General features: G+C 46.5%; 1 long non-coding RNA gene across 1 annotated transcript in view; it reads right to left on the bottom strand.

Annotated features, from left to right (window-relative positions):
- Positions 1–853: 853 nt before the first annotated feature.
- LOC144499210 (uncharacterized) overlaps positions 854–27,010 on the bottom strand; it is a 313,266-nt gene continuing 287,109 nt past the window's right edge. Inside the window, exon 3 of the long non-coding RNA XR_013498794.1 lies at positions 854–894. This is a non-coding gene — a long non-coding RNA (uncharacterized LOC144499210). The remainder of the gene's footprint in view (positions 895–27,010) is intronic.

The raw sequence follows: 27,010 nt of genomic DNA, 5'->3' as shown, positions 1-27,010 counted from the left end.
AAATCCTGGGAAAAAATAACAAGAAAATCAAAGGATATAGTGGCACGGCGGCACAGTGGTTAGCACTGCTGCCTCACAACCCCAGGGACCCGGGATGACTGTGTGGAGTTTGCACGTTCTCCCCTGGTCTGCGTGGGTTTCCTCCGGGTGCTCCGGTTTCCTCCCACAGTACAAAGATGTGCAGTTAAGGTCGATCGGCCATGTTAAATTGCCCCTTAGTGCCCCGGGATGTGGGGACTCAGGGGATTAGTGGGGTAAATACGTGGGGTTATGGGTTTGGGCCTGGGTAGGATGCTCTGTCGGGGAGTCAGTGCAGACTCGATGGGCTGAATGGCCTCCATCTGCACTATAGGGATTCTATGATTCTATGATTTGATGACATTACCACTATGGCTTCCTCTCTTGACATGAAATGCATATACATTTGAAACGATTCCATAGGTTGCTGCAATACAAGATTGTCCCACAGCAGCTCATTGCTTTCTGTGGTTGAAGCTTTGCTTGAGAATGCGGCAAATACTAAAAGATCCTCATGAGCATAACTCACCACAAAATGATCGAGCGCATTACTAATCACCAGGCAAATGGCCTGCATGATCTCACAGTACACACCACAAGCATCAAATAACAGAAAAATAATATGTCCCATTTCCCAGCCACAATATTCCGTAAAGTCAATGAGCATAAAAATTCACCAAGAACAACATTACAAAGATGTTGAACATTTCAGTCCAGTGATCATGCTACTTCAAATAAAAGCGATCTCACACAGAACGCACCTGAATTGGCCTGATTGCCACTCCCCCATCCATCATTCCAAATATTATCTAGAAGGCTGTGGCCTGAGAAGTAACCTGAAAAAATGCTTGGAAAACGTAAGAGGTCTCACAGCATCTGTGGAGGGAAAAACAGAGTTAACAATTTGACTTTGTCAATTGGACTCGAAATGTTAACTCTGTTTCTTGCTGCACAGACGCTGTCAGACCTACTGAGTTTTCCCAGCACTTTCTGTTTTTATTTCAGATCTCCAGCATCTGCAATGTTTTACTTCTATTTTAGTCTGATAAGCCAACTTCAGGCTCAAATGTCTTAGAGAATACACCCTCCTAAGCGCATACCACGCTGTTTATTTAGGCGGACAAACTTGTAGCAGTTCACTAATGTCCTTGAGGGAAGGAAATCTGCCGTCTTTACCTGGTCTGGCCTACATGTGACTCCAGACCCACAGCAATGTGGTTGACTCTCAACTGCCCTCTGAACAAGGTCAACTAGGGATGGGCAATAAATGCTGGCCTAGCCAACGACACCCATGTCCCATGAATGAATAAATAATGAATAAATCAAAAAATAGTTTTCCTGCAGCAGGGTTGCTGGTTTATCTCATTAAAACACTCACTCAACATCTGTTTAAATATATTCTTTACTGATATACATAAAACTATTGGGAGAAATTGCTCTTTTGGTTTAATAAAAGTTGGCAAATGCTGTGACCAGTTTTCTGACTGTGGTTAGCTGTGACCAATACTCACCTGGTGCCCCTGAGAGGATGCACAGGGGATTCACCAGGATATTTACCTGGGCTGGAAGCGTTTCAGCTATGAAGAGAGGCTGCTTAGGCTGGGGTTGTTCTCCTCAGAGCAGAGAAGGTTGAGGGGGACCCTGACTGAAGTGTCCAAAACGAGGAGACACATGGATAGTAAGAAAGTTTTCCCCTGATTAGACGGGTCAATAACAAAGGGGCATAGATTTAAGTTAAGGGGCAGGCGATTTAGATGGGATTTGAGGGTAAGGTTTTTCACCCAAAGGGTGGTGGGAATCTGGAACTCACTGCCAGGAAGGGTGGTCGACACTCACAACTATTAAAACAAAGAACTAAGAAGGCACAGCACAGGAACAGGCCTTTCAGCCCACCAAGACTGCACCAACACATGATGGATTTGATTTGATTTATTACTGTCACATGTATTAACATACAGTGAAAAGGGCCTGTTTCCATGCGTAAACCTCGATGACTCTATGACTCTATGACCAGAATGCATCACCTCGCATTTATCTAAGTTGGATTCTATCCGCCATTCGTCAGCCCACTGGCCCAATTGATCAGGATCTCGCTGCAGTCCTAGATAACCTTTTTCACTACCAATCAGAAAACATTTGATGCCACATTTTGGCTTGGTTCCTTTTTTCAATTACCAGTTGGAGAGGTTGGAAAAATTTGGTTTGTTCTCACTGGAATGACGGAGGTTGAGGGGTGACCTAACAGAAGTCCACAAGATTGTGAGGGTCATGGACAGAGTGGATAGTCAGAAGCTTTTTCCCAGGGTGGAAGAGTCAATTACTAAGGGGCATAGGTTTAAGGTGCGAGGGGCAAGGTTTAAAGGAGGTGTACAAGGCAAGTTTTTTACACAGAGGGTGGTGGGTGCCTGGAACTCACTGCCGGGGGAGGTAGTGGAAGCGGATACAGTAGTGACTTTTAAGGGGCATCTTGACAAATACCTGAATAGGATGTGAATGGAGGGATATGGTCCTCGGAAGGGTAGAGGGTTTTAGTTAAGTCGGACAGCATGGTCCGTGCAGGCTTGGAGGGCCGAAGGGCCTGTTCCTGTGCTGTAATTTTCTTTGTTCTTTGAAAAGTATTGTTTCTTGCATGCTACGCAGACAAAGCATACTGCTCATAGAGAAGGAAATGAAAGAGTGCAGAATGTAGTGTTACAGTCATAGCTAGGGTTTAGAGAAAGATCGACTTAATACAAGGTAGGTCCATTCAAAAATCTGACAGCAGCAGGGAAGAAGCTGTTCTTGAGTCGGTTGGTACGTGACCTCAGACTTTTGTATCTTTTTCCCGACGGAAGAAGGTGGAAGAGAAAATGTCTGGAGTGCGTGGGGTCCTTAATTATGCTGACTGCTTTTCCAAGGCAGCGGGAAGTATAGACAGAGTCAATGGATGGGAGGCTGGTTGGCGTGATGGGTTAGGTTACATTCACGACCTGTTGTAGTTTCTAAACTGCTTTCTAAACTAAAGACCTTTCACCTCTATGTAATTCGTATCCCTCTATTCTCAGCCTATTCATGTTTCTGTCAAGATGCCTCATAGATATTGCTGTTGTATCTGCTACACCTCCTCTGGCAGTGCATTCCAGGTACTTACCACCCTCCGTGTAAAAAACTTGCCTTTCACAACTCCTTTAAACTTTCCCCCTTTTACCTTAAACCTATGTCCCCGAGTAATTGACATTTCTACCCTGGGATAAAGGCTCCAGCTATCCATTTGGGTGACCTCTTGAAATGCCACAGTATACAAGGCTACAGACCAAGTGCTAGAAAATGGGATTAAAATAGATAGGTGCTTGATGACCAGCACAGACATGATGGGTTGAAGGGCCTCTTTTTGCGCTGTCTGACTCTCTGGCTCTTCTCCTCCAGTAACGTAACATCACATTTATATTTCAGGAGCAAACTCACAGTGATCTGTGAGGGGGAAAGGAAAAGGTTTGATTTGTGTGGTTCCACGAGGGAACTGAAAGCTTTTGCAGATTAACTTGAATTGATCTCAGCTCGGAGGTAGAAATGCTCTCACCAATGTACCCTGCCAATAACAAGACTGAGGAAATCAATGACTGAGGAGAAGTAAGTTCCTTCAGTTAATAAGTAGAAGGAACGATTTGAATGATCATCAGCGATACCATCAAGCATATTCTCTCAGGAAGGGATCCTGAAGATATTTCTCTCTTCAAATCCCAGTGACAGATATTGAAGTACATTGTAAATGTCTCGGGGAATTGTGGGAAGGTTTCCTGACGCACAAAGGCTGAATAACCAAGTACCCCAGCAATCATTGTTGCGTTTAAGCTTCTAATAATGGACGGTGACAGTGGAATCATAGAATTGTGTTGTATCCTTTGCTCTCTCTTAATTACCTCCTTGTAAAGAGCAACAGAAGTTTAACACAATCTCTGAAGTTGACCGTCTGCCATTTGCTCCTGCAGTCCCTTCATTTTTATTTTCTCCTTCTGCAGCTCACGATTGCCACCATTCCTGCACAAGGAAATATTAAATGGTGTGTTTCCAATTTACATCCTGGAGTTTAATTACAACAGCTCGTGAGGAGCAACTAACAAACAAGGAAGCAAAGTTTTTCACTGCACGCAATATAAATGTCAGAAAAAAACACTAAAACGGCAAGAATAATGTCCCCCCATCCACAGAGATTGAAAATCACAACTATAATTCTCAGCAGGGCAGAAGGACAACAGATGACAGAGTTCCACTGAAGATAATAAAGAGCTGGGTGACCTGCGATAGGCCGCTCTGGATATTTCTGTACCTGTTCATCCAAAATTGGACAATTCAGCACAGAAAGATCAAAGATTTTTTTTAAATATTCGTTCATGGGACATAGGCATCACTGGCTTGGCCAGCATTTATTGCCCATCCCTAATTGCCCTTCAGCTGTGAGTATTTAAGAGTCAACCACATTGCTGTAGGTCTGGAGTCACATGTAGGCCAGATCAGGCAAGGACGACAGATTTCCTTCCCTGAAGGACATTGGTGAACCAGTTGGGTTTTTCTGACAATCGGCAATGGTTTCATGGTCATCGGTAAATTCTTAATTCCAGTTTTTTATGGAATTCAAATTTCACCATCTACTGTGGTGGGATTCAAACCCAGGTCCCCAGAGCAGTACCCTAGGTCTCTGAATTATTGCTCCAGTGACAATGCCACTACGTCACTGCCACATTTCAAGTGTGAATTTCACACATGTACATTTCATGTTTCTGCAATCTTCTGGCTTGGTTTAAAAAACACCAATCTTGATGCTGGTGCCAGCCACACAGCTGGCCAGGCCCCCAGACTGAAGAGCAAGTTTTCACTAATTGTGTTTATGTGTGATCCTTCAGAATGAATCCTTAAAATGTACCTGTTTTCTTTTAGTTGCAAGTTCATAGAATCCCTACAGTGCAGAAGGAGGCCATTCAGCCCATCGAATCTGCACCGACAACAATCCCACCCTGACCCTATCCCCACAACCCCATGTATTTGCTCTGCTAACTCCGCTGACACGAAGGGGCAATTTAGCATGGCCAATCCACCTAACCTGCACATCTTTGGAGTGTGGGAGCAAACTGGAGCACCCGGAGGAAACCCACACAGACACGGGGACAATGTGCAGACTCCACATAGACAGTGACCTGAGGCCAGAATTGAACCTGGGACCCTGGTGTCGTGAGGCAGCAGTGCTAAACACTGTTCAGTAATAGGCACATTTAATAAAACTTGTAACAGTTAAAAAAAAAATTGAATTTACCAAGAAATGTATAATTTCACCCCAGTGAAAGCAGCAGATATCTTGGTACAGGTTTTTAAAACCATTTTCAGTTTATTTACAATCAGGTCACTCACAGCAAGTGGATTAAAGATGACTTCAAATTGTTTACATTTTGTGATAAACTCCATGTTCAGCTGCTCTGGTGAAACATTGTCTCATTTAAGTATGATGTGGAGATGCCGGCGTTGGACTGGGGTAAGCACAGTAAGATAGTCACTTAAATATAACAAGGAATGGGAACAAAAGGTAATTGCATTAGAACATGCTGCTCGATTGCCCCAGGATCATGGAAGGTTTTACACGTCATTATGCAAATGAGTCTGAGCAGAAACTTAAACAATAAAATCAATTCAGAAACCCTACTCCCGACTGCCTGAAAACCTCCTCCCTTCTCAAACAGCCAGGTAAATGGATGTCACGGATACAAAGGGTGGAACGTTCCAGAATAATTCGCTTACAAATAAGCAGATTGTCAATTGGCTTGAACCAGAGACTTTTGCTGAGGCTTTGCCTCTGACCCACAGTGTTATCATCCCACTTGAACGTTCAACAAGGACGATTGGGCTAATGCACAAATCATCCCATAAAGGATCTCTATTCAAAGGAACCACTCCAACAGGGCTCAGAATGGCAGCACTGAGTGAAGCCCTGAATGTAGCAAGGACAAAACCACCCAGGATGGAGGTAAGACACATGAACATATGGATGACAATGCAAACTAGGAGCAGGGGCAAGCTATTTGGCAGCTCAAGCCAGCTCATCATTTGATAAAAACATGGTTGGGCGGCATGGTGGCACAGTGGTCAGCACTGTTGCCTCACAGCTCCAGGGATCTGGGTTCAATTCCAGCCTCGGGTCTGTGTGGAGTTTGAACATTCTCCCCGTATCTGTGTGGGTTTCCTCCAGATGCTCCGGTTTGCCCCCACAGTCTGAAAGATGTGCGGGTTAGGTTGATTGGCCATGCTAAATTGCCCCTAGTGTCAGGATGATTAGCAGGGTAAATATGTGGGGTTACAGGAATAGGGCCTCGGTGGGATTGTGGTCTGTGAGGACTTGATGGACCGAATGGCCTCCTTCTGCACTGTAGGGATTCTATGATTCTATGGTTGATACGATTGTAGCCTCAACCTGTCCTAGTCCCCCCATGCCGGCACTATAATTAAGAAAGCCCACCAACGCCTTGACTTTCTCAGAAGACTAAGGAAATTTGGTATGTCCACTACGACTCTCACCAACTTTTACAGATACACCATAGAAAGCATTCTTTCTGGTTATATCACAGCTTGGTATGGCTCCTGCTCTGCCCAAGACCGCAAGAAACTACAAAAGGTCGTGAATGTAGCCCAATCCGTCATGCAAACCAGCCTCCCATACATTGACTCTGTCTACACCTCCCGCTGCCTCAGAAAGGAGCCAGCATAATTAAGGACCTCATGTACTCAAGAATGGCCATCTTCTTGAAGATAGGGATCTCAGATTATCATTTTGGAATCCTCCCTCAGATTAGGGACCTCCAAGATAGTCATGTTGGAATCTTCCCCACAGGTAACAAGGCAAACAACAACACACTGCCAAGCCAGCCAGGCATCAAGCAATGAATAAATGGATGAAATTAACCCAAACAGCAGCTTAACCTTCAAACCAACAACAAGAACAAGCAACAGCAGAAGATCCACTTTCCCGACAGTACGGCAAAAAAGACGTGGGAGGGTTATAAAGCCTCCAGACAGTCAGCTTGAGGAGTTTAGCATCAAATTAAAAAGCAAAACCTCAAAGGTAATAATCTCTGGATCGTGAAGCATTGGCACAGGAACTGGGAAAGGTGGAATCTGTACCATTGGGAACCCTGCAGGGAAAAGTGTTTTAACGAGCCATATTACTAGAAAAGTAGAGAGGAATGTAAACCAAATAGTGGGGCAAGGGGCCAAATTTGGGAGAGGTGGGGTGGAGTTCCCCGGCTGCGCTGGTCTAAAAGCTGGAAATTACTGCCTGACTGTCAATGGGTCCTCACATTGTCCGCAACCCGCCCACTACAATTGCAGTGGTGGGTGGGGTGGGAAAATTCTGGCCATGGTAAATCAATGAGTAGACACAAGGCAACAGAGAAAGGCACTCATATGGAAAGGATAAACAGACAATGACAGGAAGAAATAGAGAGTATAAATCTAAGAGAAAATCAACAGATAAGACAAGTGGCTACAAAAATAATAAACAGATAAAACCAAAGTGGACAGCACAGTGGCACAGTGGTTAGCACTGGTGCCTCACAGTGCCAGGGACCCGGGTTTGATTTGGGCCTCGGACGACTCTGTGAAATTTGCACTTTCTTCTCGTGTCTGCGTGGGTTTCCTCCGGGTGCTGCGGTTTCCTCCCACAGTCCAAACATGTGCAGGTTAGGTGGATTGCCGTGATAAATTGTCCCTTCATGTCCCAATATTTATAGGTTAGGGGGATTAGCAGGTTGAATATGTGGGTTTATAGAAATAAGACCTGGGCAAGATGCTCTGTCAGAGAGTTGGTGCAGACCTGATGGGCCGAATGACCTCCTTGTGCACTGTAGGTATTGGATGAAAGGTTCTGTATCTGAATGCACATAGCACTCAAAACAAAACAAATAAACTGACAGTGCAAATTGGAATAAATAGATATGCTCTGTTAGCCATTACAGAGACATGGCTATCGGATGACAATGACTATGACCGGAATATTGAAGGGTACATGACATTTAGGAAGGACAGGAAGTTAGAAATAAGTGGAAGGGTGGCCCTGTTAATTAATAATGGTATTAGCACAGTAGAGAGGGATGGGGCAAGTTCAGGAAACTAGAATGTCAAAGTGTTTTGGGTAGAGATGTAACAAGCGAGGTAGATAATGGGGATCCTGTAGATATAGTATATCTGGACTTCCAGGAGGCCTTTTTTTTAATCCCTGCAGTGCAGAAGGAGGCCATTCAGCCCATTGAGTCTGCGCTGACAACAATCCCACCCAGGCCCCATCCCCGTAGCCCCACATATTTACCTCACCAATCCCTCTAACCTATGCTCCCGGGACACTAAGTGTCTTCTGCTGTTGCTTGTTCTTGTTGTTGGTTTGAAGGTTGAGCTGCTGTTTGGGTTAATTTCATCCATTTATTCATTGCTCAATGCCTGGCTGGCTTGGCAGTGTATGGTTGTTGTTTGCCTTGTTACCTGTGGAGAGGATTCCAAGATGACTAACTTGGAGGTCCCTAATCTGAGGGAGGATTCCAAAATGACAATCTGAGGTCCCTATCTGCTTCAAGAAGACGATCATCATCCCGTTCTTGATTATGTGGGGTCCTTGATTATGCTGGCTCCTTTCTGAGGCAGCGGAAGTGTAGACAGAGTCAATGAATGGGAGGCTGGTTTGTGTGATGGATTGGGCTACATTCACGTCCGTTTGTAGTTTCTTACGGTCTTGGGCAGAGCAGGCGCCATACCAAGCTGTGATACAACCAGAAAGAATGCTTTCTATGGTGCATCTGTAAACTTTAGCATGGCCAATCAACCTAACCCGCACATCTTTGGACTGTGGGAGGAAGCCGGAGCACCCGGAGGGAACACACGCAGACACGGGGAGAATGTGCAAACTCCACACAGAAAGTGACCCAAGCCGGCAATTGAACCCAGGTCCCTGGTGCTGTGAGGCAGCAGTGCTAACCACTGTGCCACCATGCCGCCCGCATTTGAAAAGGTACCATTTGAAAGGTTAATACAGAAGGTTCGTTCACATGGGATTGGGGTAATTTTTTAGCATGGATAGAGGACCAGCAGAAAGCAAAGAGTCAGGATAAATGTTTTTTTTTCTGGTTGGAATGACGCAACTAGTGGGGTGCCACAGGGTTCGGTCCTCGGGCCCCAACTATTTACAATCTATATTAATGAGTTGGATGCAGGGAGAGTGATACCACAGCCAAATTTGCAGATGACACTAAAAGGTGGGATAGTAAGTTGTGATAATGAAATTAGAAATTTACAAATGGATATGGATAGGTTCGGTGAATGGGGCAAAATTTGGCAGATGGGGTTTAATTTGGATAAGTGTGAGATTATTCATTTCGGTTGGAAAAATATAAAGGCAAATTATTATCTAAATGGGGAGAAACTTTGGAGTGCTTCGGTGCAGAGGGATCTGGGTGTCCTTGTGTACGAATTGCAGAAAGCTGGTATGCAGGTACAGCAGCTAACAAGGAAGGCAATTGGAATCTTGGCATTTATTGCTAAAGGAACAGAATAGAAAAGCAGTGAAATGTTGCTGCTACTGTACGAAGCATTTGTGAGACTTCGAATATTTGTGTACAATTTTGGTCCCCTTACATGAGGAAGGAGGTAGTTGTATTGGAGGCAGTTCAGAGGAGGTTCAGTAGATTGATTCCAGAGATGAGAGGTTTGTCTTACGAAGCGAGATTAGGCAGTTTAGGCCGATACTCGCTGGAGTTTAGAAGAACGAGAGGAGATCTAATTGAGGTGTACAAGATGATGAGAGGGATTGACAATGTAGACATGGAGAGGATGTTTCCTCTTGTGGGGCAATCTAGAGCAAGAGGTCACAGTTTTAGGATAAGGGGCAGCAAACTTAAAACAGAGATGAGGAGAAATTACTTCTCTCAGAGGGTCGGTGAGTCTGGAATTCACTACCCAGATCATGGTGGATGTCGGGACTTTGAGTAAGTTTAAGAAGGAGATAGACAGATTTTTAATTAGTAATGGGTTTGGAGGGTTATGGTGAACGGGCAGGAAAGTGGAGTTGAGGCTGAGATGAGATCAGCCATGATTGTGTTAAAAGGCAGAGCAGGCTCGAGGAGCTGAATTGCTGCTTCTGCTCCAGCTCCTAGTTCTTATGATTCTTAATAGATTAGGAATTACAAAGACAAGGAGTCACTGGTGGGAGGCGTCCAGGTTCATTAACAGTACCCACATGTTAGGACAGTGTACAAAGGAAGAAATAATGGGAGCTGGTCAAAAAGGAACGGTGATAGTCGTGGGCAATTTTAACTTGCATATAGTCTGGAAAAATCATATGGACAAAGGTATCCTAGATGAAGAGTACGAGGAATATTTTCAGAACAGTTTCTTAGAGCTGCATGCTCTGGAGCCAACCAGAGAGCAGACAATACTTGACCGGATATTGTGCAATGAGATAGGATTAAGTGAGGGCGGCGCGGTGGCACAAAGGGTGGCACAATCGCAGAGTGGTTAACACTGCTGCCTCACAGCGCCAGGGGCCCAGCTTCGATTCCCGGCTTGGGTCACTGTCTGTGTGGAGTTTGCACGTTCTCCCTGTGTCTGCATCGATTTCCTCCGGGTGCTCCGGTTTCCTCCCACACTCCAAAAATGTGCGGGTTGGGTTGAGTGAACAAAAGAACAAAGGACAAAGAAAATTACAACACAGAAACAGGCCCTTCGGCCCTCCAAGCCTGCACTGACTATGCTACCCAACTGAACTAAAGCCCCCTATCCTTTCGGGGACCATATCCCTCTATTCCCATCCTATTTATGTATTTGTCAAGACACCCCTTAAAAGTCACTATCGCATCTGCTTCCACTATCTCCCCTGGCAGCGAGTTCCAGGCACCCATCACCCTCTGTGTAAAAAACTTGCCTCGTACATCTCCTTTAAACCTTGCCCCTCATGCCTTAAACCTATGCCCCTTAGTAATTATCTCTTCCACCCTGGGAAAAAGCTCCTGACTATCCATTCTGTCCATGCCCCTCATAATCTTGTAGACTTCTATCAGGTCGTCCCTCAACCTGTGTCATTCCAGTGAGAACAAACCAAGTTTCTCCAACCTCTCCTCATAGCTAATGCCCTCCATGCCAGGCAACATCCTGGTAAATCTTTTCTGTACCCTCTCCAAAGCCTCCACATCCTTCCGGTAGTCTGGCGACCAGAATTGAACACTATAGTACGGCCTAACTAAGGTCCTATAAAGCTGCAACATGACTTGCCAATTTTTAAACTCAATGCTTTGGCCGATGAAGGCAAGCATGCCGTATGCCTTCTTCACTACCTTCTCCACCTGCATTGCCACTTTCAGTGACCTGTGTACCTGCACATCCAGATCCCTCTGCCTATCAACACTCTTAAGGGTTCTGCCATTTACTGTATATTTCCTATCTGTATTAGACCTTCCAAAATGCATTACTTCACATTTGTCCAGATTAAACTCCATCTGTCATTTCTCCGCCCAAGTCTCCAACTGATCTATATCCTGCTGTATCCTCTGATGGTCCTCATCGCTATTCACAAATGCACCAACCTTTGTGTCATCAGCGAACTTACTAATCAATCCAGTTACATTTTCCTCCAAATTATTTATATATATTACAAACAGCAAAGATCCCAGCACTGATCCCTAAGGAACACCACTTGTCACAGCCCTCCATTCAAAAATGCACCCTTCCACTGCTACCCTCTGTCTTCTATGTCCGAGCCAGTTTTGTATCCACCTTGCCAGCTCACCTCTGATCCCAGCCTGCCATGAGGGACCTTGTCAAAGACCTTACTGAAGTCTATGTGGACAACATCCACTGCCCTACCCTCATCAATCATCTTCATCACTTCCTCAAAAAACTCAATCAAGTTAGTGACACATAACCTCCCCTTCACAAAACCATGTTGCCTCTCGCTAATACATCCACTTACTGGTCATGCTAAATTGCCCCTTACTGTCAGGGGGACTATCTCGGGTAAATGCACGGGGTTACGGGGATAGGGCCTGGGTGGGATTGTGGTCAGTGCAGACTCAATGGGCCAAATGGTCTCCTTCTGCACTCTAGGAATTCTATGATTCTATGATTAATCACTTCATTGTGGAGGTGCCCCGAGGTAGCAGCAATCATAATATGATTGAATTTTACATGAAGTTTGAGGGAGAAAAGAGTGGGCCTAGAACTAGTGCTTTAAACTTATGTAAGGGAAATTATGAAAGCAGAGCTAGCTAAAGTGAACTGGAAAATTATGTGAAGAGATAAGCCAAGTGAGATGAAGGCAGACATTTAAGGGGAATTTCAGAATATACAGAATAGATACATTCCAAGAAGAGAAATATTCCAAGGGGAGGCGCCACCATCCAGGATTAACTAAACGAGTTAAAGATAGCATCAAACTTAAAGAAAAATTATACAATTCTCAAGGATGGGTGGCAGCCCAGAACATTAGACAGAATAATAAAAGGGCGGTGGCCAACTGAAGGATTAATAAGGAGGGAAACATTATAAAGTACCAGGGAAAACTATTTAGAAATGCAAAAGCAAACAGTAAGAGTTCCTATAGATATTTGAAAAAGCAGAGTTAACAAAGTGAGTCCAATAGAGAGGGTGTCTGGAAAACTAATAATGGAAAATAAGGAGATGGCAGTGAATTGAACAAGTATTTTGCCTTGGACTTCACTATAGAGAACATAAGTAGCATCCCGGAAATAGCTGCAACTTAGGACATGGAAGGGAGGGCGGAACTTGAGAAAATGACAATTATCAACAAAGTGGGTTGTTGGAGCAGCGGCTGAGCAGTCCCTGATTCCAGATGGACTTCATCTTTAGGTCTTGAAAGAAGTAGTTCGTGAGACAGTTGATGCAATGTCTTTAATTTCCCAAAATTCCCTATATTCGGAAAAGGTTCCACCAGCTTAGAAATGTAACTCCTTTATTCAAAAAGGGAGGGAGATAGAAAGCAGGAACCGACAGGCCAGTCAGCGTAACATCTGTCATAGGGAAAATGTTCGAATCTATTATTAAAGATGTTACCGCAGAAGCTTAGATGAATTTAGGGTAATTAGGCAGAGTCAACATGGTTTTGTGAAAGGGAAATCATGTTTATCCAATCTATTTGGTTCTTGAAAGAGTCACATGTGCTCGGATAAAGGGAAACCGGTGGATATACTGTACTTAGATCTCCAGAAGGCATTTGATAAGATGCCACAATAAAGGTTACTGCCGAAAATAAAATCTCATTGTGTAAGGGTAACATATTAGCAAGGATTGATGATTGACTAGCTAAAGGAAACTGAGAGTTGATATAAATGGGTCTTTTCTGGTTGGCAAGATGTAATGAGTGGTGTGCCACAGGGATCAGTGCTGGGACCTCAACTATTTACAATTTAAATAAATTATTTGGATCAAGGGACCGAAGATTTAGCAACCTTCGGTCCCTTGGATCAAGGGACCGAAGGTTGCTAAACTTGCTGATGACACGAAGGTAGGTAGAAAAGTAAATTAAGAAAAGGAATAAGGAGGTTACAAAGGGACAGAGACATATTTAAGTGAGCGGGGAAAAATCTGGCAAGTTGAGCATAATGTTGGGAAATGTGAAATTGCCTGCTTTGGCAGGAAAAATAAAAAAGAGCATTTTATCCAAATGGTGCGTGATTGCGGATGCAGAGAGAGCGAGCTGTCCTCATGCATGAATCCCAAGAGGTTTGTATGTCAGTTCAGCAAGTAATCCGGAGAGCTAATAGAATGTTATCATGTATTGTGAAGGGTATTGGATACAAAGGTATGTGTCAGTTATACAGGGCACTGGTGAGACCATATCTGGAATTTTATGTATCGTATTGGCCTCCTTCCTTGGGTCAGGATGTAGATGCATTAGAAGTAGTCCAGGGAAGGTTTACCAACTAATAGCTGGAATAGGCTGATGTGGAAAGGTTGGACAAGCTAGACTTGTATATGCTGGTGTTTTGGAGAGTGAGCAGTAACTTGGTAGACACACATCAGGCCCTGAGGGGTCTTGACAGGGTGGATGTGGAAGGGTAGTTTCTCCCTTTAGGAGAAACTAGAACTTGGAGACACTGTTTAAAAATGAAGGCTTGCCCATTTAAGACCGAGATGAGAGACAGGAGAATTCTTTTTCTCACAGAATATAATGAGTCTTTGGAACTCTTCCTCAAAAAGCATTGGAAGCAGAGTCTCTGGATACTTTTAAGGCAGAACTAGATAGATTCTTGCTAAGTAAATGTGTTCCACTGGAGCAAGAAGAGAGAGAGCGATTCGTGTCAGGAGTGCTGAGGGGAAGAGAGATTGATTTTTTTTACCTTACTTTTTAGCGGAGTTTTTTTTCAGTTAAACAGGAAACCTGAAGTAGGCCGCAGAGAGGCCTGGGAAAGTTTATTGCCCAATAAATTTGAACGGGGAGGAAACCCGAGACTCTACACGTGTTAGTGTCTCCCACCCTCCCCCCTTTTCTAACCTAAAAAAAAAGACTCGGAGTGAGAGCAGGTAAGCATTTTTTTTCTCTCTTTCATTTCTTAGTTCGGGAAGTAGCAGGGATGTCAGTGCAGGCAGTGCAATGTTCCTCCTGTGGGATGTTTGAGATGAGGGACACCAGTGTCCCGGCTGAGTGCACCTGCAGGAAGTGCACCCAATTCTCACTGGAAAGACGGAGGATGAGGGGTGACCTAATAGAGGTGTATAAAATTATGAAAGTCATAGATAGGGTGAACGGTGGGAAGCTTTTTCCCAGGTCGGTGGTGATGTTTATGAGGGGTCATAGGTTCAAGGTGAGGGGGGGGGAGGTTTAACACGGATATCAAAAGGACGTATTTTACACAGAGGGTGGTGGGGGCCTGGAATGCGCTGCCAGGCAAGGTGGTGGAGGCGGACACACTGGGAACGTTTAAGACTTATCGAGATAGCCACATGAACGGAGTGGGAATGGAGGGATACAAAAGAATGGTCTAGTTTGGACCAGGGAGCGGCGCGGGCTTGGAGGGCTGAAGGGCCTGTTCCTGTGCTGTATTGTTCTTTGATCTTTGTATATTCGGTGTAAAGATGGGACCACAAGGGCTGTGCAATGATCACCATTCAATAAGGTGTGATTGCCAACTCTGTCGTGGACAGATGCGTCTGCAACAGCTGGACTGGTGGGGACGAGGTCTTGTAGATTATTTCCCTCTTGTCAGTTCCCTCACCATCTGCCGCAGGCCCAGTCAGCAGCCAGGTCCTTCAGTGTTCAACCACTTAGACCAGCAGTGGGGTCATTTTTGGTGATGGGCAGTGAAATACCCCATCAGGAATACATTCTGTGCCCTTGTTGCCCTCTGTGCTTCTTCCTAGTGCTGTTCCTTGTGGAGGAATACTGATTCAAGAACTGGGGGTGGGGGTGCAGCTTGTAATCAGCGCAGTGGTTAGCCTGCTGCCTCACAGTGCCAGGGACCCAGGTTTGATTCCCAGCTTGGGTCACTGCCTTTGCAGAGTCTGCGCGTTCTCCCCGTGTCCGCATGGGTTTCCTCCGGGTGCTCCGGTTTCCTCCCATAGTCCAAAGACGTGCTGGTTCAGTGCATTGGCCATGCTAAATTCTCCCTCAGTGTACCCAAACAGGCGCCGGAGTGTGGAGACTCAGGGATTTTCACAGTAACTTCATTGCAGTATTACTGTACGACTACTTGTGACTAATAAATAAAACTTTAAACTTTAGGTGTCCTTGCCCATGTTTGACCGAATGCCATGACATTTTGGGGATTCCCAGGACCACTCAATCTTGATTATCTACTGCTGCGTCACCATCTCTGAGGGAGTCTGGAACATTGTTTGGATGGTATGATTCACTGATGTGGAGATGCCAGCGTTGGACTGGGGTAAACACAGTAAGATGTTTAACAACACCAGGTTAAAGTCCAACAGGTTTATTTGGTAGCAAAAGCCACACAAGCTTTCGGAGCTCTTAGCCCCTTCTTCAGGTGAGTGGGAATTCTGTTCACAAACAGAGTTTATAAAGACACAGACTCAATTTACATGAATAATGGTTGGAATGCGAATACTTACAACTAATCAAGTCTTTAAGAAACGAAACAATGTGAGTGGAGAGAGCATCAAGACAGGCTAAAAAGATGTGTATTGTCTCCAGACAAGACAGCCAGTGAAACTCTGCAGGTCCACGCAACTGTGGGAGTTACAAATAGTGTGCCATGAACCCAATATCCCGGTTGAGGCCGTCCTCATGTGTGCGGAACTTGGCTATCAGTTTCTGCTCAGCGACTCTGTGCTGTCGTGTGTCGCGAAGGCCGCCTTGGAGAACGCTTACCCAAATATCAGAGGCCGAATGCCCGTGACCGCTGAAGTGCTCCCCAACAGGAAGAGAACAGTCTTGCCTGGTGATTGTCAAGCGATGTTCATTCATCCGTTGTCGCAGCGTCTGCATAGTTTCCCCAATGTACCATGCTATGGGAAACTATGCAGACGCTGCGACAACGGATGAATGAACACCGCTCGACAATCACCAGGCAAGACTATTCTCTTCCTGTTGGGGAACACTTCAGCGGTCACGGGCATTCGGCCTCTGATATTCGGGTAAGCGTTCTCCAAGGCGGCCTTCGCGACACACGACAGCACAGAGTCGCTGAGCAGAAACTGATAGCCAAGTTCCGCACACACGAGGATGGCCTCAACCGGGATATTGGGTTCATGGCACACTATTTGTAACTCCCACAGTTGCGTGGACCTGCAGAGTCTCACTGGCTGTCTTGTCTGGAGACAATACACATCTTTTTAGCCTGTCTTGATGCTCTCTCCACTCACATTGTTTCGTTTCTTAAAGACTTGATTAGTTGTAAGTATTCGCATTCCAACCATTATTCATGTAAATTGAGTCTGTGTCTTTATAAGCTCTGTTTGTGAACAGAATTCCCACTCACCTGAAGAAGGGGCTAAGAGCTCCGAAAGCTTGTGTGGCTTTTGCTACCAAATAAACCTGTTGGACTTTAACCTGGTGTTGTTAAACGTCTTACTATGATTCACTGAGTCAGGCTTCAGCTGTTTGCATGGTACAGCTCTCTCAATTTTGACACCAGTCCCCAGATATGCATTAGTCGCTGAAAGTAAGTGTGCAGGTACAGCAGGCAGTAACGAAGGCAAGTGGTATGTTGGCCTTCATAGCGAGAGGATTTGAGTATCAGGATAGGGATGTTTTGCTGCAATTGTACAGGGCAGTGATGAGGCCACACCTGAAATATTGTGTGCAGTTTTGATGACGTTATCTGAGGAAGGATGTCCTTGCTATAGAGGGAGTACAGTGAAGGTTTACCAGGCTGATTCCTGGGACGGCAGGTCTGTAACATGAGGAGAGACTAAGTTGGTCAGTATTATATTCACTGGAGTTTAGAGAGTGAGAGGGGATCTCAGAGAAATTTATAAAATTCTAACAGGACCAAACAGGGCAGTTTCAGAAAGAATGTTCCGGATGATGGGGGCATCCAGAACTAGGGGTCATAGTTCGAGGATAAGGGGTAAACCTTTTAGAACTGAGGTGAGGAGAAATTTCTTCACCCAGCTAGTGGTGAATGTGTGAAATTCACTACCACAGAACGTAGCTGAGGCCAAAACACTGTTTGATTTCAAGAAGAAATTAGATAAAGCCCGTGGGGCTAAAGGGATCAAGAAATATGGGGGGAAGAGGGGATCAGGATATTGAATTCTATGATCAGCCATGATTAAAATGAATGTTGGAACAAGCTCAAAGGGCTGAATGGCCTCCTCCTGCTTGTGGTTTCTGTTTGTCTATGTTAGTGAGGAGAATGTTGCAGAGTTGTCTGGGCAGGATCTGCCTTTGTCATTTCAGGTCCCTGAATCAATGCTGAGTGGGAATTTACACATTCAATATTTCTGCAGTGTTTTAATGCTTGCCAGTCCATTTCAGAGGCAGTTAAGTCAACCACATTGACGTGGGTCTGGAGTCACATGTAGGCCAGACCGGGTAAGGATGGCAGATTTCCTTCCCAAAAAGGCATTAGTGAACTGGATGGGGTTTTATGGCAATCTAGCTGATTCATGACCATGAATCAAATACATCTTAAAACTGGCAGAACCAAGCTGTTCAGCTTCCTCAGAATGCAAGCCAACACCTGAATACAAGCATCTTATGAGGCACTTATGCCATTAATCTCAATTAGGTGTATTACTATGGTAACCAGCAGCTAGATTTCCCTGTGCTCAAACTTACCTCAATTCATGCCGTAAATCTTGAGAAACAACACGACTTCCGTGGTTTATGAACTATGGAGATAAAGCTTCGCACATTACAGAGCCGTAGCCATGGAAACTCATTTCAATATTCAGCCCCATTACTAATTCAGGGCTGACAACTGGAAAGATTTCACCAAAGTTCAATCATTCAGTTGAGCTAGTTTCTGCATTGTCGTACCGAGATACAGACTGCAGTGAACCATCACTGAAATTATAAATAGCATTTAAAGCATTTTATTATGAATTTAACACAGAATGTAGAAAGATATCCACAGCTAGCTAATACTGAGGTCTGTGGAGCTGTGTCAACCAATTACTTCTTTCATACAAATTATGTTACTGTTCTGTATGTATCTGTTTAAGTAAGTAGTGCAGAATATACCTCAAAGTTCACAAACAATACTGAGCAAATACATGTTCAAGAATGAGCAGAAGGCAAGTTACACCAGGAATACGAAAACATGTGCACTTGAAATGGATTAAGTCCCTTTTAAGCATTTAATACAACCGCTACAGCACGGTTGCACAGTGGTTAGCACTGCTGCCTCACAGTGCCGGGGACCCGGGTTTGATTCCAGCCTTGGGTGACTGTGTGGAGTCTGCACGTTCTCCCCGTGTCTGTGTGGGTTTCTTCCCACAGTCCAAAGATATGCAGGTTAGGTAGACTGACCATGCTAAATTGCCCCTTAGTGTCCCAGGATATGTCGGTTCAGTGGATAGGCTAAAGGTGTAGGGTTACAGGAATAGGGTGGATGGGTGGACCTCGGTGAGAAGATCTTTCAGAGAATCGGTCAGATTCGATGGACTGAATGGCCACCTTCTGCACCGTGAGATTTCTATGGTACAGTACTTAGTTTTATTAAACAAATGGAATGGACTGAAATTAATGGTCCTACCTGAGGACTGACCTGAATCAAGCTCATTGTAAAAAAAGTGAAACCAGTACCCTCTTTCTTTGCTCAAAGTTTTGCAAAACAGTCTGTAAGCACCACATGAAACAGCCTTCCCTTTGTTCACATTACTTATCTTGTCCCTCAAGGCAGGATACAAGACAGCATCCCAGTTTATAATAATGATATATATAAATATGTCAAAGTTGCTTTGATGTGACAATGTTCGCACGTTACTTCACAATAGGGCCTGAATAATACTTTCACCTTGTGCATGGCACGCACCTTCATTCACAGTAGCCAGGCTGACAGCAAGATGAATAACAAATTAAAGTTTAGAAAAAGAACAAAATCTTCAATAAAAAGCAGATGTAAAATGTACAATTCACTATCAATCCAACATGGATTTAGAAGTGAATCATTTTGAAATCTATTTACAGCGCAATTGCTTTAACTTTAACTAATTCATTAATTTTTCCTGATCTGCTGAATGGTTTTTTATAATGATTCTCCCATCGCTATAATTTTAATCATTTGTGATCCGATTTCTGGCCCTTCTCTCCACTTACAGAACGGCATCAATATCCGGGGCACAAAGTCATTTCCCCATCAATTGTGTTTTTCTATAATTCTATGGTGGGGATGGTGCCAGAGGACTGGAGAATGGCAAATGTTGTTCCTCTGTTTAAGAAAGGGAATAGAAATGACCCTGGTAATTATAGACCGGTTAGTCTTACTTCGGTGCTTGGTAAATTGATGGAAAAGGTCCTTAGAGATGGGATTTACAACCATTTAGAAAGATGTGGATTAATCCGGGATAGTCAGCACGGATTCGTGAAGGGCAAGTCGTGCCTCACAAATTTGATAGAATTTTTTGAGGAGGTAACTAAGTGTGTTGATGAAGGTAGGGCAGTTGATGTCATGTACATGGATTTTAGTAAGGCGTTTGATAAGGTCCCCCATGGTCAGCTTATGATGAAAGTGAGGAGGTATGGGATAGAGGGAAAGTTGGCCGATTGGATAGGTAACTGGCTGTCTGGTCGAAGACAGAGGGTGGTGGTCGATGGAAAATTTTCGGATTGGAGGCAGGTTTCTAGCGGAGTGCCGCAGGGATCAGCGCTTGGTCCTCTGCTCTTTGTGATTTTTATTGATGACTTAGAGGAGGGGGCTGAAGGGTGGATCAGTAAATTTGCTGATGACACCAAGATTGGTGGAGTAGTGGATGAGGTGGAGGGCTGTTGTAGGCTGCAAAGAGACATAGATAGGATGCAAAGCTGGGCTGAAAAATGGCAAATGGAGTTTAACCCTGATAAATGTGAGGTGATTCATTTTGGTAGGACTAATTTCAATGTGGATTACAGGGTCAAAGGTAGGGTTCTGAAGACTGTGGAGGAACAGAGAGATCTTGGGGTTCATATCCACAGATCTCTAAAGGTTGCCACTCAAGTGGATAGAGCTGTGAAGAAGGCCTTTAGTGTGTTAGCTTTTATTAACAGGGGGTTGGAGTTTAAGAGCCGTGGGGTTATGCTGCAACTGTACAGGACCTTGGTGAGACCGCATTTGGAATATTGTGTGCAGTTCTGGTCACCTCACTGTAAGAAGGATGTGGAAGCGCTGGAAAGAGTGCAGAGGAGATTTACCAGGATGCTGCCTGGTTTGGAGGGTAGGTCTTATGAGGAAAGGTTGAGGGAGCTAGGGCTGTTCTCTCTGGAGTGGAGGAGGCTGAGGGGAGACTTAATAGAGGTTTATAAAATGATGAAGGGGATAGATAGAGTGAACGTTCAAAGACTATTTCCTCGGGTGGATGGAGCTATTACAAGGGGGCATAACCATAGGGTTCGTGGTGGGAGATACAGGAAGGATATCAGAGGTAGGTTCTTTACGCAGAGAGTGGTTGGGGTGTGGAATGGACTGCCTGCTGTGATAGTGGAGTCAGACACTTTAGGAACATTTAAGTGGTTATTGGATAGGCACATGGGGCACACCAGGATGATAGGGAGTGGGATAGCTTGATCTTGGTTTCAGATAAAGCTCGGCACAACATCGTGGGCCGAAGGGCCTGTTCTGTGCTGTACTGTTCTATGTTCTATGAATATCAGGACCACTATTGGACAGTGACAGCATTTATAACTGAATAATTTCCATGAAAGAACCTCATCATATTTCTGATATTTTTATTGAAATTTGCCGAAAGCAATTTCTGCTCCAACAAATCTGTAAATACATAAACTGCCCATGGCCCATGGAGCACAGTGTGTCCTTTTGAATGGAACTGGGAAGCTCTCCTTAACTCCAGCACAACCAACTAAAATTAGCTCTCACAGACACGCACAAGAATATTAGCTGCACTGTCCAGGAAGAATGAAATTGTGACTAAATAGTTTTGTGGCCTTAACCATTTTGTGCCAAAGACAGTGAAAATTATAGAATAGAATCCCAACAGCGCAGAAAGAGGCCATTTGGCCCATCGAGTCTGCACTGGCTCTCCGACAGAGGAGTCCACCCATGCACTTTCCCACAATCACCCTCTCTCCACTCACATTGTCTGTACCTTTAAGACTTGATTACCTGTAAAGACTCGCATTCCAACCATTATTTTGTAAATTGAGTTTATGTCTTTATATGCCCTGTTTGTGAACTGAAATCCCACTCACCTGATGAAGGGGCAGTGCTCTGAAAGCTAGTGGCTTGTGCTACCAAATAAACCTGTTGGACTTTAACCTGGTGTTGTGAGACTTCTTACTGTGTTTACCCCAGTCCAACGCCGGCATCTCCACATCATCTTTCCCATAACCCCAGGTATTTACCCTGCTAATTCCCCTAACCTACAGATCTTTGGACTGTTGTAGATTGTATCAAGTTTCTGACAAGGCCCACTGCTAATCCACAACAGTGTCAAGTTAAACTGACAGCAGCGGGAGAAATCATCGGAACCCTGATGCTGAGTGATGCACTATCAATCGAGTCGAGACTAGTTGTGAGCAAGGCAAATAGGCTTTTATTAGCAAGAACTTGGAGCCATCCCTGTCGGTGATCTGGTCTGAACTGGAGGCAAGGGGGGAGGAGCCACCGCCTTTATACCCAGACCAGGGGGAGGAGACTTGGGCGGAACCGACAGGGATGTGCCACATATACAGGTACTGAGAAATACTCACTACGGTGGTTAACCACTACAGATAACAGATAACAGTGGTTTACCACATTCACCCCCTGTTTAAAAAAAGAGTCCGTCGGGGGTGAGGCAGAGTGAACAATATTTACAGATTTAGTCTATCCGGAGGCTTGCTCTTCCGCTGCGATCGCCGAGTGCCGCTTCCGACGTGGTTTCAGGTCGCGGTGTCGTTTCAAGCGCCGGAACGTAGCTGTCATCCGTGGTCTCATCCACCCATCGGGTGCGTGGTGACGACTCCTGGGGCTCAGGCGAGCTGTACACGGGGGCGAGAGGAGTGAGTAGTTGTTCTGACATGGTAGGGGCAAAGTCGGGGGTTGGGGGTGAGGGGTTGGGGGCTATAGAGGTCCCTGAGTCACCTGCGGGCGCTAGGTCACGGATAGCGACTGTGTCCTCCCGCCCGTCGGGGTACAGCACGTAGGCGTACTGGGGGTTGGCGTGGAGGAGTTGTACCCTCTCGACCAGGGGGTCAGACTTACGGGTCCTGGCATGCTTCCGAAGCAGGACAGGGCCCGGGAATGCCAGCCATGACGGTAGTGAAGTCCCTGAGGAAGACTTCCTGGGGAACACGAACATCCGTTCGTGGGGGGTGGCATTAGTTGCTGTGCATAGGAGGGACCTAATGGAGGGTAGTGCCTCCGGTAGGACCTCTGGCCAGCGGGTGACTGGAAGGCCTTTAGACCGTAACACTAGTAAAACGGTCTTCCAGACAGCGGCGTTCTCTCTCTCCACCTGTCCGTTACCCCGGGGGTTGTAGCTAGTAGTCCTACTTGAGGCTATGCCTTCGGAGAGCAGGTACTGTCGCAGTTCCTCACCCATGAAGGAGGATCCCCGGTCGCTATGGATATAGCTGGGGTAACCAAACAGAGTGAAGAGGCTGCGCAGGGCCCTAATGACAGTGGCCGAGGACATATCTGGGCAGGGAATTGCAAAGGGGAAACGTGAGTACTCGTCAATGACATTGAGGAAATATATGTTGTGATCAGATGAGAGGAGGGGGCCTTTGAAGTCAATGCTTAGGCGTTCAAAGGGGCGGGTGGCTTTTATGAGGTGTGCCCTGTGTCTGGCCGGTAGAAGTGCGGCTTGCATTCCGCGCAGACCTGGCAGTTCCGAGTTATGGATCTGACATCCTCAACTGAGTAGGGCAGGTTTCGGGTTCTAATGAAATGGAAAAACCTGGTGACCCCCGGGTGGCAGAGGTCGTTGTGGAGAGCCTGTAACCGGTCCACCTGTGCACTGGCGATATGTTCCACGGGACAGGGCGTCAGGTGGCTCATTGAGCTTCCCGGGCCGATACAAGATATCGTAATTGTAGGTGGAGAGTTCGATCCTCCACCGTAATATCTTGTCGTTCTTGATCTTGCCGTGCTGCGTGTTGTTGAACATGAAAGCAACGGATCGTTGGTCCATGAGTAGGGTGAACCGTTTACCCGCTAAATAGTGGCGCCAGTGCCGCACAGCTTCCGCTATGGCTTGGGCCTTCTTTTCGACAGAGGAGTGTCGAGTTTCGGGGCCTTGGAGGGTTCGTGAAAAGAAGGCCACGGGTCTGCCCGCCTGGTTAAGGGTGGCGGCTAGGGCGAAGTCAGACGCATCGCTCTCCACCTGGAACGGGATGGATTCGTCTATAGCGTGCATCGTGGCCTTCGCGATGTCTGCTTTGATGCGGTCGAAGACCAGGCGGGCCTCCGCCGTCAAGGGGAAAAGGGTGGATTTTATGAGCGGACGGGCTTTATCCGCATAGTTGGGGACCCACTGTGCATAGTACAAGAAGAAACCCAGGCATCTTCTCAGTGCTTTGAGGCAAGTGGGGAGGGGAAGTTCCAGGAGGGGACGCATACGGTTGGGATCGGGGCCGATGACCCCATTCTCCACAACGTACCCGAGGATGGCGAGACGGCGTGTACTGAACACGCACTTCTCCTTATTGTAGGTTAGGTTAAGGAGACTAGCCGTGTGCAGGAATCTGTGGAGGTTGGCATCGTGGTCCTGCTGGTCATGGCCGCAGATGGTGACGTTATCCAGGTACGGGAAGGTAGCCCGCAGCCCGTTCTGGTCTACCATTTGGTCCATTTCGCGCTGGAAGACCGAGACCCCGTTGGTGACGCCAAAGGGGACACTGAGGAAGTGGTAAAGGTGACCATCCGCCTCGAACGCCGTATATTGGCGGTCCTCCGGGCGGATTGGGAGTTGGTGGTACGCCGATTTCAAGTCAATGGTGGAGAACACCCGATATTGCGCAATCTTGTTGACCATATCAGATATGCGGGGAAGGGGGTACGCGTCCAGCTGCGTATATCGGTTAATGATCTGACTGTCGTCAATGACCATTCTGTGTTTCTCCCTGGACTTAACGACTACCACTTGTGCTCTCCAGGGGCTGGTACTGGCTTCGATGATCCCTTCTCTGAGGAACCGCTGGACTTCGGACTTGATAAAGGCCCTGTCTCCAGCACTATACCGCCTGCTCTTGGTGGCGATGGGCTTGCAGTCGGGAGTGAGATTCGCAAACAAGGAGGGAGGGGCGATCTTAAGAGTCGAGAGGCTGCAGGTGGTGCGTGGTGGGCAATTTAGATGCTGCTGATTGCAGACGGAGAGCGGGGAAAAAGGCCCATTCTCCTGTATAGTGACACTCTTCAGATGGGTCATGAAGTCGAGCCCCAGGAGTACGGAAGTACAGAGGTATGGCAACATGAGGAGCCTGAAGTTATCATATACCGTGCCCCGCACCTTCAGGGTCACCACGCAGCAGCCGAGGACATTTACAGAGCGGGATTGCGATGCCATGGAGATCGTCTGCTTGACGGGCCGCACGGAAAAGGCATATCGGCGCACCGTATCAGGGTGAATGAAGCTCTCCGTACTCCCACTGTCAAACAAACAATGCTCCCTGTGCCCATTTACCTCAATGTCCATCACGGACTTGGCGAGATGATGAGGCTTCGTCTGGTCCAGGGTAACAGATGCCACTGTTGAATCCTGCAGATAGCCGTAGGGGGCTGATGAGGTAGGAGATGGCGGCCCCTGCTGGTCACCCGCGGCCGTTGTCGTCCAAGATGGCGGCCCCTGCGGGTCGCACACGGCTGGGGTCGTCCAAGATGGCGGCCCCCGTGGGTCACACACAGCGCTCGTGGTTTTGGGGGTAGACTTACGGCAGGCCTTGGCGTAGTGCCCCTTCTTTCCACATGCGGAGCAGAACGACTCCCTCGCCGGGCAGCGTTGTCGGGGGTGCTTACCCAGGCCGCAGAAGTAGCATTTCGGGCCTCCAGAGGTTGCTGCAGTGGTCAGGTCACCGGTGAGACGTGGGTTGGTGTAGGGCTGTGGTCCTCCCAGTAGCGACGGCTGCGGTGTCCACGATGGGGGGGCTTCTTCACGCAGAGACTGGTGGGAGTGTGGAATGAGCTGCCGGATAAAGTGGTAAATGCGGGGTCACTTTTAACATTTAAGAAAAACTTGGACGGGTTCACGGATGAGAGGGGTGTGGAGGGATATGGTCCAAGTGCAGGTCAGTGGGACTAGGCAAAAAATAGTTCGGCACAGCCAAGAAGGGCCAAAAGGCCTGTTTCTGAGCTGTAATTTTCTATGGTTCTATGATGCGCCCACGTGGTCAGGTGAGTAGGCTTCGAGGTATTGTGAGGTCACCTCCAAGGATTCAGCCAGTTGCACAGTTTTCTTTAAGTCCAGCGCACCCTGTTCCAGCAGCCGTTGCCGGATATAAGTAATTCCGGTGCCCGTGACAAAGGCATCCCAGATTAAGTCGTCTGTATGTTGGGTGGCAGTCACAGACCTACAGTTACAGTCCCGGGCAAGCAGACGCAACGCGCGCAGGAACTGGTCGACTGATTCACCTGGCTGCCGTCTGCGCGTAGCGAGGAAGTGTCTCGCATAGACTTCGTTAGGCCGTTTATTAGACAGGCCCTTTAACAGTTCGATAGCGGTCGTGTAATTTTCCGCGTCTCGGATCGTAGCATATACTACGTCGCTTACCCGGCCGCGGAGCACCCGTAGTTTGTCAGCATCTGTACTGACGGCAGCGGAGGCTTCGATGTAATCCTTGAAGCATTGCAGCCAGTGGTCAAACGTGTTTGACGCTCCAGCAGTTTGCGGGTCCAGATTCAGCCTTTTGGGTTTCAGTAACTGCTCCATTCTTCAAAAAAAACTTGCTAATAAAATTGATGCACGATCAATCAAAGAACAAGAACAAAGAACAAAGAACAAAGAACAATACAGCACAGGAACAGGCCCTTCGGCCCTCCAAGCCCGCGCCGCTCCCCGGTCCAGGATTGAATCCTGAATCCAGGATCCCCGCCCAATTTTCCAGCCTATCTACATACCAATATCCTATCCACCGAGCTGTCCCTCACAGCTACGATGCTTTGTTCATTACAACCTATTAACTTACCCCCACCCCCCCATTCCAGACCATGTGATCTCCAGGGAGAGGCGAAAACCCAGAGTGAAAAACCCCAGGGCCAATATGGGGAAAAAAAAATCTGGGAAATTCCTCTCCGACCCCCTGAGGCGATCGAAACGAGTTCAGGAGATCACAATGGCCCTGATCGGGAAATGCTTCCCAACCCTAGTCGAGACTAGTTGTGAGCAAGACAAATAGGCTTTTATTAGCAAGAACTTGGAGCCATCCCTGTCGGAGATC

This window comes from Mustelus asterias, chromosome 9, assembly GCF_964213995.1.
Source record: "Mustelus asterias chromosome 9, sMusAst1.hap1.1, whole genome shotgun sequence".
In the NCBI taxonomy this organism is placed as follows: domain Eukaryota; kingdom Metazoa; phylum Chordata; class Chondrichthyes; order Carcharhiniformes; family Triakidae; genus Mustelus; species Mustelus asterias.
The sequence above is the reverse complement of the archived record's forward strand: the minus strand, read 5'-3'. Positions and strand labels throughout refer to the sequence as shown.